The sequence below is a fragment of the Halyomorpha halys genome, unplaced genomic scaffold (assembly GCF_000696795.3).
Source record: "Halyomorpha halys isolate HHAL.00 unplaced genomic scaffold, Hhal_1.1 Scaffold121.1, whole genome shotgun sequence".
Taxonomy (NCBI): domain Eukaryota; kingdom Metazoa; phylum Arthropoda; class Insecta; order Hemiptera; family Pentatomidae; genus Halyomorpha; species Halyomorpha halys.
The window spans coordinates 311,116-328,873 of NW_027107242.1; the positions used below are offsets into that span (position 1 = coordinate 311,116).

Consider the following 17,758-nt stretch of genomic DNA (forward strand, 5'->3'; position numbering starts at 1 on the left):
CCATAAAAATGTAATTTCTTTTCCTACAACTTTTTTTTATTTGCTAAACTGTTCACAGAAAATTGGTTATTTGGACTCAATGGGTCTCAAAACGTTTATTTTTATCGAAAAGCCATTCGCAATTTTGCACGATCGCATTACTTTTCCTTGTTGCATTTTACATAATAGTTAAGTGGAAGTAAAAATCTGCTATCACACAAAATTAAATAAATTCATTCATAATTCTAATATGAATATTTATTTTTAATTGTATACAATTTTTATCACTATATAATCTGTAAGACATATCCTAGTATGCTATATTTATATTTTATAATATTCATATAACTAAGATATAAATTAAAAAAAAGTTATATGTGACAAGGGCAATTAGGCTGCAATTTTAAGATTTAAAAAAGAAATGACATCAATATTGAAGGTGGTATCCTTGAGAATGATCTGAGGGCCGAAACGTTGGAGAAGTTTTAAAGAATAAAAGTTGAGAGGAAAAAAAGGTTCAAAATTGTTATTAATTGATAATGAAATTATAAAAGTTTAGTCAATTTTCACTTTTTTTTCTGCTAAGACAAAGTGTGTAATGTTATTTATACTGGATAAATAAAGATAAAATTTGATATATAAGTGTATATAGAGTCTTTTTGTTTGTGATTAAAGTGATCTCGATTCCAAATAATTTTATTTTTTGAATCTTTCTTTATATTTGAATTAATACTTCTGCAAAGGAAATGAAAGTGCATGGAATTTGGTTGGAGAAACATTGATTAGATTCAATCTACTTTATATTTATGAAATAAGTATAGACATTATTAACACCAGTTATTTCGAAATTTGAACATTCGGAACATATATCATATATATGCTCCCGATCTCGAAGTTGATAATTTGAAAGTAATAGCTTCAAATAAATTACTTAAGGAAAAGTAAGGACTTTTATAGTGATTCCGACAGAGCCCTGTTTTGGTGAAAGTGGTGTACATGCACATCTGCTTTGAATCTCGTTCGCCTTTCTGTGAGAAAAAAATATTCTTGTGCACTGTAGATTACACAAGGAGATATCATCATGTTCCGGAGGTTCTGCTGATATTTATTGATGAGAGATTTTCTTTTAAAAAAATATAAATCGTGGAGGAAAAAATAAAAGGTCGGTAACTTGGATGATATCGTAATTAATCATGCATAATTAATTATATGTTAACAGCGAATTCTAAACCAGTTATTGCATGCTAAATTAACAGCTTGAATTGATTAAGAAAAAATGAAATTCTGCTCTCCTTTAAACTTTTTCCCTTACGCCACTCCTACCATGTTAGCATTATTGGACGTGGTATGTATATTACATGTACATGTTATTGTTACAATACATCCCTAATTTACATGAAATTCGATGTAAATAGGAGCTGTATTAATAATATAACTATACTCAATATTTTATTCTCCAATAATATATCATTCTTTTTTGTAGAATTAATCAATTCATAAGGATTTCATTCAGACAAGTTTAATTTAATGTTAACGTTAAATGCTTTTACTTTTTCAAATAGCGAAAAGTAATAAAAGTTTAAATATATTAATTGCCTTTTATAACTCACAGCTGATTTCAAAACATTTATTGAATTATAACAGAAAACTGGTCCAGGAGCGTTCGAAAGAAGTAATTAAACTATTTATTTTAAGCCAACGTCACGTCCCAATTAGCAGATCTTCATCAGGGCTAAAAAAGTTAAAATCAACTAAAATAAAGTAACTAAGTAAAAGATTACATAACCTGAGATGTGCTATAACTATGCTAAGGTGTGGCTAAATATGATTTAGGAAAAAAAAAGATGTATTGTGAAGAGTATACATAAACAAGAATTACAAAGATGTATTATACAATAAATGAAAACGAAAATAATAACAAATAAAAATGAGATCAGAAAAAAATATAAAACTCCTTTTATATATTGTAATCAACGATCTTCCAATTAATTAAATTTCTTCTGATTTTCTCATTAAAAAGTTCTGATTCCCCTGATGAAAAATCCCCAAAGATCTTTATTATATAAGAAGACAGAAGACATTTCTACGAGGGTGTATTTCTTTAAAGATGATTAAACTTTAGTTTTAAGCTAGATCCAAAATTGCTTATTTTGATTTTACAATAACCTCTATAATCATACAAACCACCAATCATAGTTCTTATCTATTCCATGAAATTTAAAAAAAAAGTCTTAAAAACAATATTGATACAGTACTAGAATACTATTAATAAAAATACATGTAATAAAAAAATGTATTGCGTATCAAATGAATAGAAATATAATACTAAATCCAAAGGATGCTGATTTGAGGATTTGAAACGTATTTAAAGATATCATAAGAGTTTGGTCGGTTTTTGATTTTTAATTTCTTTTTTTCTATTAAGACTAATTGAGTTGTTGTTTATAATTAATAAATAAAGATCTAAGTTGATAGATAAGTGTATATGGACAGTTTCCTTTTTTTGGAGGGGAGGAGGGATTAAAGTTATTTTTATTCCAGATAATTTTATATTTTCCCAAATAGTTTGGCCGCGTTAAATTTTTATAACTTATATCTCTATTTAAAGATAAAACTGATATACATGTCCTGTTAGATTTAATTAACTTTGCTTTGACTGCCGCAATAAAAGGTTAAGGCTGCGTTGATATTTCTTTATATAATTATAAAGTAAAGTATTTCTGAAACTAACTTATAAAAAAGTTAATAACTGTTTATAAATATTTACATCGATTTAATGCAATAGGAAATGATGGGAATAGGCGGCTACTGCTGCTAATAATAGTTATATTCTGAATCAACTTTTTTATCAGGTTATAAACTGCGTGACTATTTTTATTTACAATCTTAAATTTCAAATATTTAAATTAATTAGATATATAGTAAAATGAATACTTATTTAGTAGAACAAGGACTAGTATCATTGCATTATAATAAGATACAGAAAATGTAAAAATAATAAGGTATAAAAATACATTGATTAAACCGAGTGAGATCTAAATATGATGAACTAGACCATTGAAAGTAGAACTAGTCTGGAATGAAAAGTACCTTTTATAGCAAATTATTGGCGTAATCGCAAGTGGAGTAATCGGTTAGGGTCTCAGCTTCCAGTTGCAAGGAGTTATAGGGGTCCTGCATGGTCTCTGGCCACTATTGTGAAACATTTGAGAGTCATTCTCAAAATTTGGCTGTAATACATTAAAAATGTCATAAAAAATTATCACACAGCGTTTTCATCGATAATATTTCAAGTAGTTTTATTATTATTATTCCTGAGTTCTGTTGTTCCCTTTACAAGTGAAGGGTCAAGCTAGGATCGGAGTTCCCCAGGCTGAATGTAAATATTGTTAATAAAAATGAATGAGTTTAAGATGTTATTTAACTTTGAGTTTAATTTTAGACTATTACAAAATTTACCATACAGACGGTCTAAACTTCTAATCCATTACAAAACACTGATCTAAATGACTATTATAAGTGATATGTAATGGGAAGCAGCAGCTGGAATTTTTAGCTCTAAGTAATTTCTTTTGTCGGCATGCTAAAGATACCGCCGGCCCTGGGCAGAAACCCGTCGATATAACATCTAAAGAAATGTACAGAGATATATTGATAACAGAGGGTATGCACCCCCTGGGGACGATTGACCGTGTAGGGAGAGATAAACAAATAAACAGCCCTTATCTTACACGTGGCCACTTTAAACACCTCGGGGAAAATACAGTAAGCCACCTGAAGCCAGCTTCTTTCTTTGAAAGCCGCCTTAATTTAAACATGAAAGGAAAAAGACCGACTTTCGCCGAAGGTCATTGGACCTTCTCACCCCCTCTGAACATAAACAAACCAATCAAAGAACAGAAATCAAAAGAAGGAGGAGTCAGAAGGAGAAGGGAGAAAATAAGCAAAAAGGTCAGGAGGAACACAGGGGGACACAGTCTGAAAGAGTCGGACAGAGGAAGATAGTCTGAGTGAGTCGTACGGAGGAAGAGAGTCTGGGACAGGACAGTCTGAGGGAGTCTGACAGTTGGACATAGTCTGGGAGAGATAGACACTTGAAGACCTGGAAGAAGAGAGTCTGGATGAGAGAGCGGCTGACGAGTAGGAGGCCAGAGAAGGAATTCACCCCTCGGAGGGATTCAGCAGCGGCAGCCGGAGGTTGTGGAGCCAAGCGAATATGGATGCCCTGCCGCGACAACTGCCAAGCCGACCGATGTACCGAAACAAGTAAGACCTTTTCTGTTGTAATTTGAATGGCAAATAATAGAATTAATAACTTAGAGTCAGTATAAATATCAAAGATCCCAACTGGTACTTCTAAATTCATAATATAATAATTAAATTATAAGGAAACAAGTCTAACATGCTCTCTCATAATATTATTCTTGGTAATGTAAATATGATTTTAAATATAAAATATGTAACAAAGACTTTACTAGTAAATTGGCGAACACGATACCATTGGAAAAGAACTCCAATGATTAATTATAGATATTCATATCTAGCATACCATGGCGAGGGGGTCCAGTGTTTGAATTAAATATAGCGCATACTTTTTCAGTCGGTTCCCATAGAGGAACCGATAGAGATACATAATACAAATACATAGAATATAAATACAAATAGATAATATAAATACATGAATAGATGATTAAATTTCAATATAATACGTGTACGAGGAACCCCAAGTCGGATTTAGAAACCCCAAAGCCCCGTACACGGCATAAGACCTATCTGGAGTTGAGCTTTGGAGCTCCACTAAATCATCAAATTACTCCCGAATCCAATCCTTACAGTCCAAAATCCTTCGTAAAATTTCTAATAATACTAACGTTTGCCACAAATCAAGTCATCCATCAGGATCTCAATGTCTCATATGTTGCCGATTTGGCCAGAAACAATCCTTCCATAATAAACCTCTAAACCCACTTGTTTCTAACCTGGCTTTTCCTTCATTACCTAATAATCCTTGTAGGCGTCTGAAAAGAAGATGGCCTCGAGATCTCCCCCTCTCGAAATGTTATTAGAGTTCTATCAATGGTTGAACTCAAAACTGTGCTTGACCCCCAAATTGTGAAGGAAAAAGCATAACTCCGGAAGATCTCGCGTAACTGGTATTAAAAGTCAGTGAAGAACGAGCGAACGAGGAACAAATCCAACAGAGCACTACATCATGACCTTCCCCTTTTGTCCTTCCTATCATACAAAATAAATCTTTCTAATCATCCTAATCTTTTGGTTCAATCCTTATACAGTCCCACTCATCCCAACAGCCCACCTAGAAGATTGAAACAGTAGTGGCCAAGAGAACTTTAGTAAAATAAAATCGACAATTGGAGTTCTGGCAATGACCATATTCACCACTCAAGTAGAGTGAGCAGCATTAGCGCACTTACTCAGCCTCTAGTGGCTTAATACCCGTAATGTGGTGAGAGGCCAAGATTATAAATATTGTATATAATTTATTTTACTTAGTTTGGTAATGTTCATTTTATTTATTTATTTTTTGTTTATATACATAATTTTTGGCACCTTTATTAACACCTGGACTGTCTTCCTACAATCTACTTCATATGGTCAACGATCTTTTTCCAATATTAAAAATAGTTTAAGTGTTTTATACTATGACAGGATGTTGTTTCAACTAACAACCTTTCTATTTATTAAAACACAATTAGCATGCATGAATAAGGAGATAATATTCAGTTTCCGGTAGTTAAATATTACACCAATCGCTTTCGAAATTAGCCACTGGTATGTGATAGTGCAATGTTTGGAAGATTAGTTTAATGTTATGATTTCTTAGTTACGCCTCATTCGGTGCTTCTATTTTAAACTCATTAGTCAAAGTGATAAAAATCCCGCAAAATAAAATAAAGATTATGATAAAAATAGATCGATCTGATAAACCTTAAATTATCCAACAGATTTTATAGTTATTTTATTTCCATTTTTGTAGAGAGAGAGGAATACTTTATTCATCTATGCTGCCCAAATACCAGGTTGCTACATCACACAATATACTAATCAATCCGTAATCGGTCATATATGAATTACATATCATTTCATGGTATAATAAAATAGAAAGAAAACAGTTTTTTCCCTACAGTTTCCTTTTACAATCAATTTCACCATTTCACAATTTTTAATTCACCCAATCAACAAATTCACTCTCCCGAATTTTTTTATTTTTTAAATTTTTATATCCCCCTCCCTTGCCATTTCTGGCATAGGGGGTGTGGGAGCAGTGGGGTAGTGTGCTGGGGTTTGCGCATACCACTGCTCCCAAAAATCACCAATTCTTTTTTTTTCTTTATTCTTTTATTAAATTTTACTCTCCCGAATTCACCGTTCTAGATCCTCTCCAGTGACCCACTAAAGAAATTCACAATTAGACGGCAATGCGAGATCAGACCGGTAATAATAGTCACAGCAGTAGATCAGTTTACCAAAAAACAAACAAATAAATACATTTTACGAGAACAAGACTAACACATAGATTCGAAGGAAAATATAATAAAAAGCCGGTTACAAAAAAACACTTGAATAAATAAATTAAAAATAAATAAATAATAGTACTAATAAAATAAAATAATTTAATGAATATTATTCTCGCAATACGCTGACGAATCTCGACGATAACAGTTTTAGACATCATTTATTTTTTATGGTATTTCAAAGGATACTATTCAGAAATAATAGAATTTATATAAAATAAGACATATTATTATTTCAATGTTTCATAAAATAAATTTGGCTGTGACAGAATGAAAACGATGTTTTTCTTTGGTAAGAGTATATGAAATGATTTTCTAAACGTTTGCGATTCCGGATGTTAATACCTGATGAATATTCTGGATTCTCTCTTGGAGAAAAGTCCAGCAGAGACGAGGAAGGATTGATTTAATTAACACCTTTAAAAAAACGATTCCGGTCCTAATTATGTTTCGGCTTTTAGTTTTTCTGTTTTTTTGATTCTGAGTGAAACCATAGAAAAAATAAGTACCGAACCCAGAACCGATTAATTACATGATGGCGTGTGGGTTGTGCTTAACCAATTTTCGAAGCGGTAGTTCCGGTACAACCAGAACCGACATCTGATTGCGTGGTCCGGTCGCCTCTGATCGACCAATTGCAAAACTATCGATTGCTGATTGGCAGCCCAGCTATCATGCCTTCTATCTCCTCATGCTAACCCACGTTCCTAATGTATATGCAGATTTGTAAACCACCGATCCTATCTCTGAGGCAGGTGATCTAGATCTCGGGATCTATGGACAATCGGCCGCAGTAAATCCTCAAGAAGTGTATATAAGCTTGATATGGCATTCTCGCCATAAATAACTTTTATGTACCCTGAGGATATAGGATCATAAATAATTACAGCAAGGTGATTTTTTTTAATTTTATTAACTAAGGATCAGGTACGACTTGGGTCAAGTAAGCAAAAAATTAAAACACGAAATAGATAAAAATCTGATGATTTACGTAGAGATATGATCAACCAAAACATTGGTTACTTTATTTTTGGTAATAAAATACCTTTGCTTGATTAGTAGCACATTTACAAAAAAAAAATTATAGTTTTGTTTTGAAATGGACATGTTCCAAAGATGTGTCTATCTCTGCTGTACTCCCCCTCCCCCCAAAGACTGCCCCATAGCTAGTTTGTTACAACCCCATAGTTGACAAATATTAATCAGTCTAAAATCTGCAGAATACCACTAATACAACCAAAGCAGCGATATGCTAAGTGTATTTATTTTCTTACATATAAGTTGGAAAAATTATTATTTAAATGTTCAAAAAATTTTAGTTAGTGTAATGAATGTTCATCACAGTTATAAACTCTGTTTCTTTCGACACTGTGAACATTGATTCCTTGCACCAATAAGCGTTGTTTAAGTTTACATTTAGTTTGTAGAGTTTAATATTTGCAACTCGGATCATTTAACAAACAATCTATAACTAATTAATTATCAATTAAATGAAGAAATAAATATGGCCCGGAAGACAAACTGATTTGAAAATCAATAAATACTTGCGATGGTTTCTGATCATAATGAAGGTGAGACAGTTGAAAAAAAAAAAGAAGGAAATGAGTTCAGTGGATTTTGTGGATTGCGTCGAGTTGAGCCATACCAGCCACTTAATTCAAGAAAGAGAATTTTATTTTAATTTTGCGAGGAGGATAAATATTAGAGTTTAAATGTGTCTAGAGACTGTATTATTTTATCATTATGTTATTTTATTTTATTTTTTTCACACACATAGTTTGATTATGTTCATTTTGTTTATTCTTCTGTTTGTATATATTTTAAGAGAGTTTTTTTTTTTCATTCATTTATTTATTTTATGTTATTTTAATATGCATGAGATCATTCATCACTATTACCTATTGCCCACAACTGTGTGGTAGATTGTAGTATCTATCAATAAATAAAAGTAATTAAGAAAAAAAAAGGAGGATAAATAGAAAGTTGGTAGTGTTTTGTTGAGACGTCTAGGGGTGTTATGTTATATGAGTGATAAAATCTAAGAGACTAAGGAAAAAGTAAAATATAATATATATATATATATATATATATATATAGTAACAATTTAATCATCAATTAAAGACAGTGAAATGTTTGAAATATTTTTTTAATTGATTAATAAATTAAGTTCATTGTTGGTTAAATAGACTTTTTTCTCATTCCCATTCATATATTTAATTTTAATTATTATTCATACATTCCAACAGAATTTTAAGTTTTTAGGATATTAATTATTAATTGAAAATTTTCAATTGATTTACTTGGCTATTCAAGGTAGAATAATCAATGGAATTGAAATTAGTTTACTTTTAACATTTCCACACATAAAAATATCTTTCTATCGGGATGAAAAAAATAGTATAAATAGTAAACATAAAACTATAGATAAACATCTGTTTAATAAAACCCATCTAGGTGTGTGTATTGTTGATATTAGCAATCAGTCTTTTACTTATTAATCAATCAAACTTTCAAGAAATGTTGAAAGGGACAAAAGATACTCTACTCCATGTTAGTTGTTAGTTTTTATAGGGCGTTTGACAGGCCGGTCATCAACGCCTGTTGGTTTTTGGTTTTGGTAAGGTATAGTTGACCTAGAGAATTATCATCTATATATAGATAGCATGCTCTACCCCAGGAGTGGCCAATGTTTCTGTATATAATATCTACTTTTTATCTTGAGAAGATACTGCTTGTAGATTTCGATTGCTACAACACATATTTGACTAACTCTCTTAACTTCCCATTCACTACAAAAAATTATTATAAACTATGATAATCAGTCCAATTTGGACATTTGTGCTCTGGAGCTCTACCAAACCATCAAATTCCTCCCGCATCCAATCCTTACATTCCAAAATCATGCCTAAAAATTCTTGATGCTTCGTATTACGTTACCTATAAACTCATCCACAAAGACTTTAACATCCCATTCGTTGCAGATTCGGTCCAAAACCGATATGCGTCTTTTCATTCCAAACTCCTTACCCATTAGTTCTTAATCTCTCATCCTTAACAATCTCTTATAATCCTCCGAGGCGTCTGAAAAGAAGATGGCCACGGGACCTTCTAATTTAAACTGATGCTTGAAGTACGACCAATGGGTGGTTCCATTCCAAGATTTTCAAGTGTAATTGAAACACTCCACATGTTTACTTATTGTATTTATTATTTTCTACAGTTGTAAATTATATTAAATAAATAAATATAAAAAAAAGCGTTTATCATAAAAGTGTGTCGCGATCGACTTGTCTTTGGCGTAGTGTAAGGGGAAAGAAGAGGTGTATAATGCATACTATGATTTATACACTGTATTTCAGTATAAGGTGCGTTCTAGGGAATATTAAACAACATTTATTATTCACCATTGTAAAAAAGTAATCGAGTTCCCATTCTTCTTCATAGAAGTGATAAGTTTTTAATTTTTTCGGTTTACTACTCATTTTTATGGGCATTTTATAATGAAAAAAATATGACAATTTAAAGAATAAATATTTTCCTAAAAAAATCGAAAACTCCTGAACTGCGGAAATTGTCTCCGTTACTCTGAGAGAAATAATACTGCATATTACGACCAGGGACAGCAATTCTAGTATATTAAAATCTAATATAGATATATTCAAATTTACAAGAAGTATGTTAAAGTTACAATATATTTAATACGGTTAACAATATAGACTTCTTAATTAAAATAGAATTATTGTTATTCCTAATATATTTATAATACTGTCCCATAATATTCTTTAAGTATAATGACTGCAGTTCAGAGATCTGTTATCGAGAATTATCACTTATCAAGTAAATAAATAGGTAGAAAAAGCAGTCCAATAGTACCTGCATTTTAAACAGAAGAGAAATTGAAACTTAACGTGATTACCGAGGATAAAAAATATTTATTAATAATAATACAGGTAATGCGGAAGAAATGAAGCTAACATATGACACTAACAATATTCAAGCTGATTGTCTAATGTTCTTCGATGAGTCGAGTCGTAACTGTTGCGTTCGGTGAACAAGTGTTACACTGAAGTCAAAATGTATTGTGCTGGATGGGCGGAGATCACAGTGTCAGGCTGTCAGAATTCTAGAAATTCCCAGAATGCATTAAACTAATGCTTGAAAGTTTTGTCTTCTATAATCGCTTCAAAGTCCACGGAACACCGAATACCACCTCAGTCATTGTGAGCGATCAACGACCACAATTGGCCACAGTTGGCCACCCCTGCTCTACCCCATGTTTATTTTAATGTCAGTAGTAAATTATATATTTTAAATAATAAGGCGTAGAGAGAGCGTGGAGAGAGTTGGAGAGAGAGGGTAATTAAAACCGTACTTAAGACGGGTCTCTTTACAACTTGAAATTAATACATCTATTACGGTATTGAACCACGAATATTCAATTATCAGATGCACTTGGATATGTAACCATCGTGTATTTGACACATTGATATATGAACTGAATTTCAAGTCGAAGGACTTGGGAAAGAGACCCAGAATGTTTTGGATAAAACGCACCATTCAATAATAAAATAAGAAAAGAAACAAGTTTGCCATACTTAACAAAAAACAAATAATAAAATTAAACATACATAAAGGATGGAAGCGAGGTATGAAACTAAGTATACAGTTTAGTAATAATTCAATTTAATAGTGGCACATCTGACAAAAGATATTTTATTTTCGACACTTATGATTTTTTTAAAAATTTTATATTAGACGCATACCGTATATTTTACCATCATACAGGCGATGCTACTTTATGAAAGTCCTACTATGCCTAGTATTGGACGTAGGACGACTTAAGTAGTGAAAGTAAATCTGTCTACCGTACTATATTTGGAATACGTCTAATTCAAAATAAATCCACTATTTGTATTTACTTATTATTTATTTTTCAAATGCGCCACTGTTACGCATAGCCACGATATATTGGCGTTTTATATCTCATATCGCATTTTATATGAAACGCTCCAGATATGATGGTTTTTTAATGAATTAACCTACCAAACCCAGGGAGAGAAATTATTGATGAAATGAAAAGAATTCGTAATACAATTGTAAAATTACATAAATTTATTATGTAAACAAAAAGTTCTAATTTTTAGCCTACATACAGTGAATCCATTAGACTTTAATATTGTATCTAAAGTGTTATCAAATAAATGATTAACACTATGAGATTGTAAAATTAAGTTTGATAGTGGCAATCTTAAATGCATCGTAAAAATGCCTGGTTATATCATAAAATTAGGTTCTTTGAATTTCAATTACTGGCAGGTGATGAATTGGGAAGAGCAGTGGATGCCTGTCAGTAAGTGCTTAGGAATTAAGGAAGTACTAACTAAAAATGTCCGTTGCCAATCTATCAGACCGGGCGAGACAAATGCCGGGTTAAAAAAGTTTTCAATCTATATACTGCTTCAAGGCGAGATTAAACATAAGAAATGTAAACTATTCTTTATCATATAAGGTAATATACCCTGGGACGTTTGATGGAAGTCCAGAGTACGAAGACCTAACCAGAGACCATTATGGGCCCACTTTCTCCAGGATCGTGATCCATTATCTAACACACAGTAATATCTTGCTATCCAGGCTCCAATTAATTTTTTCCTTTACTTAATATTGCTATTACTTTTTATAACACCAATTTCCACACTACTTACAGCCTGTCGGATTATCCGGACATATTGATCTGATTTCTTTGAAACATACGCCGCAAGAGCTTTAAGCGGGGCAAATGTGTTTTCTTCATTGTCGGGGTTATTTTGTAAGTCAGACTTTTTATTATGTCATTTTCCATTAAACCATGTTTTGAAAATATTGATGATTTTTTCCCATACCAATTAAACTTGTTGATTATCTAATAATATTTGCATAACATGATAAACAATCGAAACAGTTGAGGAATTATGTTTGTTATACACATACAATATCATTTTATTAAATATTAAACCTGTAATAGTCTTAAATGAATTTTATAGATTCGTCTATTGTTTTCAAAATAACGTAGTATCTCGCCTTGATATTAACTGAAAAAAAAGTAATATTTTGTTAGCAGTTTCGTCATATATTTTTCACTTAAATGTTTCTCAAATAATTTCACCGTGTGAGATTTAAAAGTTTCAGCTAAACGTTTATGAAATAAAATGTACAATTTAATTATATATACATTTTTTTAAAACCTAGAACATGTATTTTTTCTCCTATTTATTTTTTCGTTGCCCAAGGCCATTTGAAACTAATGTACTGAAATCCGTCTTTTTTATTATACTGAGAAATATAGGAAAAAATTTAGTAAATGCTTTTGTGAAAATGATATTTAAGGAAGGATTAAGAATATTGCTAAAATTATCAACGCACCAATTAATACAAATGTTCTAACATAGTCCGTATACCTGTGATTTCCAAACTGGGGTGCCCCAAGAGTATTCCAGGGATGCCGCAAGCGAATGTTACTTTCTCAAAATATAAAAAAAAAAACTTGAACATTTTATTCTATCGCTGTAAAGATAACGTGTCGTATTTTTTTTTTTTTTAATTGGGAAGTGTGCCGTAGGGAAAAATGTTTGGGAACCGCTGCCGTATACACTATCTAAATAACATCAAGCGATATCTAAATACTTGATACTTTGGAAAAATTTGATTATTAATTCTTAAATTAAGCAAGGTATGGTACCTTAACCGTTATTAATTGAATTATTTATTTTTTAAATTAAAAAAAAAAATGGATACCTGTTTTTTTCAAGTTGTGAACACAAAAAAAACTACTATGGGATTTCCGATACCCTATTTTGAGTGAGGTTAAAAACCTTGAACCTTGAATATTTATTTAACACCTCATTAATTATTTTTTCTTGAATGAATTATTCTATTTTTTTTGGAATCGAGATACAGTAAAAATTACGGGGTAGAAGTTTCATTTTCAAAAGTAGTGTAAATATTATAGATAGTCCTTATTCAGTGCATTTTTTTTTTTTTTACATCATGAAAGCTCCCACAATTTGAGCTTCAGGACCTTCACTTAGTTAAGTGATTTTTTATGATTTTTGTTAAATTAAATGTTTTTTATTATGTGAGTATGGTGTATGAATTCAGCTGTAGGTAAATTTACCATCGGATCGGCCCCTTCACGTTCCATTAATTCTATGGGTAGCCTTTGGCTATAGCTAGACTATACCACCTTAACTGGACTGATATCAACAACTTATAATGCCACAAGGCAATCAAAGGGAGGAGACTCAGTAAAGCATATATAATACATTTCATGTTAATATATATTACTTTTATGATTCATATAAGTATGATGTACTAATTTATTTTAATGAAAGGTACGAAAAAAAAAAATAAAAAGTAGGTTAATTTGATTGCACTTTAATGTTTGTTTGGATTAAATTTGGAAGGGTTGACTCACTGCTACATTATAACATAATACTATTTTCTGTCCACCCAGATTCGAAACGGGGCCTTGGATTTAATGGCATCGGGCTACTAGCTTACCACTTTATAATTTATTTATTGAATACAAATACTTTGTTTCTTGTAGGCAAAGCCTATATAACCTAAAAATAAACCCTACCAATAAAATAAATCGGAGTATCCGTTGTTGATTTTTCCTATTGTCAGTATAGGAGAAAAAATAACAAAATAGATGCTATGTATATGATTGTATTATAATAAGTTATTATGAGCTGCGCATCTATAAATTTTCAAAACCATTTTACGAAAAAGCTTGTAACGTCCTCCCCAACAATGTATATAAAAAAAACTGTATCAGCACTACAATTAGTTTCACAATTTAATTTGCAATTGAATGCTTACAATCATAAATTACAGTTATAATAGATTTCTTAAAATTTTAATACAATTTTTTTTTACAGTCAGAGATTTGATTTTTCGAATGAAGTAAACATTAGTAATTATTCACCTGTGAAATTTCTAAAATACTTGATTAAATTTTCATCCTAACAAGAATATCACTTGATCTCTTTTACTTCAAGTTCAAAGATATATTTTTATATCACGGGCTATTATGATTTATATCTACAAGAAAAGTATTCAATTAAATATAGATGTAGAAGAAGTAATTAGTTTCTTAACCATTTTTTTAAATGTAGAGCTACGGAATTCATAATAACGATTTAATACTACAACGTTTCATTATTGTAAGAAAGCAATGGGTGGTGTTGCAAAAGAAATATAAGAGCTAAATATATTAAGACAGCTTGTCAGGAAATAATTGATTGTCTATGAGATATTTTATGTCTAAAGATAAATTCTACGTCGACTTTGACTTTAACGAGACACACTAACAGCCACCTGTTCCCGCTACAAGCGTCCATTCAAATTACCCAACAAATGAAGAAAATCAGCCTAGAATAGGAGAATGGGACGACTATTTCGAAACTATCACAAACCCCACTTGGTTTCCTAGTTCGGATGTTCATTAATCTTCAATTACATTCAATGGTAAAAACCGGTCCACAAACGTTCTGTATCAGTTAATGCAGGTATTTGTAGTCAATTTCAATTTGGAGGGTTTTGTTAATAATTGATTTTGTTAATATTTCCTTTCATTTTTATATCTCTCACAACGTTTATGGGAAACTGCCGATGACCAGCATTTTTGAAATTGAAAAAAATAATTTTTCAAATGAATAAACCATGATAAAGATGTTCAGTTAGTAACATTTCAAGGTGTGTGATAAAAAGTTTTTTTCTACAAAATATATTTAATTTTTAATTGGTTGAATTACTGATTAACCTTGTTTGGGTGTTAGTTTAATGAAGCAAGATCTAATGAATTTGGACCAATATGTTAAGTAGTATTGAGACAAGAGAAGAACATGTGTCAATTCGGCAAACATTAATAGATAAACTAAATAATAGTAAAATGGGAAAATAAATAAGATTAAATATATTAAAATTAAGTTAAACTAAAATATGTCATTTGAACACATTCATATGTATATAAAATATTTGTTGAAAGATGTAAGATCATTATTGGGATTATTGATTATTGTTCGGAGGACTTCATGCTTAAAGGATTGGATACGCTTGAAGTTTGGAAGATTTGCTCTCCCAAAGTTTAAACCAGCATTGCCATATAGGCTTCAGATAGATCTTGTAAATTAATAATTTTATGTCAATTGAGAGATAAGGTATTTTGGTCGGTCTTTTAGTCTCTATCTTTTAAGTAGAGTATTAGGATTTCAGGTTAGTCTCTATCTTTTAAGTGGAGTATTGAGATTCCACGTTAGTCTCTATCTTTTAAGTGGAGTATTGAGATTCCACGTTAGTCTCTATATTTTAAGTGGAGTATTGAGATTCCACGTTAGTCTCTATATTTTAAGTGGTGTATTAGGATTCTATGTTATATATATCTTTTCTCATTGGAGCGACAGACCGTGGAGGTCCAAGGCCTCGCCTTTTATGTATTTATATATTATTATGTATTTCATAAGTATATCGCGCGTTTCCTGACGTGGTTTTCATGGGGTGGGTCCGTCACTTCCACACCTATTTTTTCCCCACGCTCATTGGCTGACGGGCCTCACAAATGGAGGAGATTATGAGTGAGTATTCTAATGAGTGAGTATTGCATAATTTTATGCTTGAAACAGTCCTGGGTAGGGCAGGGCTCGAACTCACAATCTATGGGTTGGCAGACAGGCGCGTTACCACGCTGCTACCGTCACCCCCGGGTCTTTTTTTTAAAGTAGGGTATTAGGATTCCACTCTTTTGTCTAGGTGGAAGTTAAGACACGGGCATATTTATAAAAAGGGAAATGGTTTGGAGTTAAAATGGATTGGTGAGCAGGATTTGCGTTAAACGATGAAAGTGGAGGGCTTAGATTTTCATTCATTGACTTTGATTCATTTGTTGTACTATTGCTTAATCAGGGACAGATAAATTTAAAGGTACAAGAATTGCAATTAAAGGATAATATAATGGCTACATCATCAGCGAATAATGTAATAAAAAAGGTGCTGGGATATGTTTTTTAAATCATTACTATCCCTATTAAATTAAAATTAAAATTATTAATTATTAATAATTTTACAAATTTTGATCCGTAGATTTTCTTTAGGAATGTATACACAAAAACCGTCTTCGTCTCTGAAAAAAATTCACATAATCTCTTTTATCCCTAGTCTAACCATATATTTTCATAAAACATGCTATTATAATTGTTCTTATTTTAACTGATTCTTATACTAAATAGCAAATATGATATTTTTTCTATAAGTAAAGTAAAATAAAAAAATTTCATTCGTTGTTTGAGGGAGATGTGGCCATCACATTTTGAATAGAAATTCATGATGGTATATTTGAAATTCAATATGCTGTCTCGAAACAGTCCTATGAGACAGTAGGCTTTAGTAGCTATCTGGGCTTCAACAACAGAAAAATGTGTGAACAGCATCCCAAGAGCCGCAACATTTTTGGCCGAGATTAACAATTCACCATGAGTGAATAACTACACCCCAGTCAAGAACAGGGATGAAGGTAGGATGAAAGAGGGAATGGACACAAAAAGAGAACAAGAATATGCACTTTCAAAATCTCAATAGCTTGCCTACTCTTGAGTAGGTACTTGTAACCTACTGCTGTTGTAGGTTACTTGTAACCTACATTTTCAACCCATGTAAACAAAAGCATCTATTATTATACGTAATACCTTTTATTATTCCATGTAAATCCATCACAATCCATAATCAAAATTAAATACTAAACCACATTGTACAACTTTTTAGCAAACCCCCGTTTGATTGATTGAGGATTATCTCCCTATATCACTATTCTTCATTTATTTTAAAATCTATTAAATACAGTCTACTCAATTCATACCAGCAATACCACTCTGTTACACATTCAGTTAATTTGGGTAATATCTCCCCAAAAATTTATTCCGAGGAATATCAAAATTAAACATTTCTAGTAACCATTAGTTTCTTTCTCGGTTATGTAAGCAATGTCTATCCTGAACAAATCATTTTTATTGATACCATGTTGAAGAGGCCTGACCCGGTCAGATATGGAAATTAAGGATTTTTAAATGTGCATAAACCTTCCTACTACTGCCGAATTTTTTTTTTTTTTTAGATTTATTTATTGATAGATATTACAATCTGCCACACAGTTGTGGGCAATAGATAATAGTGATGAATGATCTCATACATACTAAAATAAAAAAAATAAA

At 31.3% G+C, this 17,758-nt stretch overlaps 1 long non-coding RNA gene across 1 annotated transcript; it reads right to left on the reverse strand.

Annotated features, from left to right (window-relative positions):
- Nucleotides 1-1,592: 1,592 nt before the first annotated feature.
- On the reverse strand, nucleotides 1,593-12,421 carry LOC106678062 (uncharacterized). Its single transcript, XR_001342692.2, has 3 exons — nucleotides 12,221-12,421; nucleotides 3,070-3,209; nucleotides 1,593-1,711 (listed from the first exon to the last, which is right to left on the reverse strand). It is a non-coding gene; the product is annotated as an uncharacterized lncRNA (long non-coding RNA).
- Nucleotides 12,422-17,758: the final 5,337 nt, after the last annotated feature.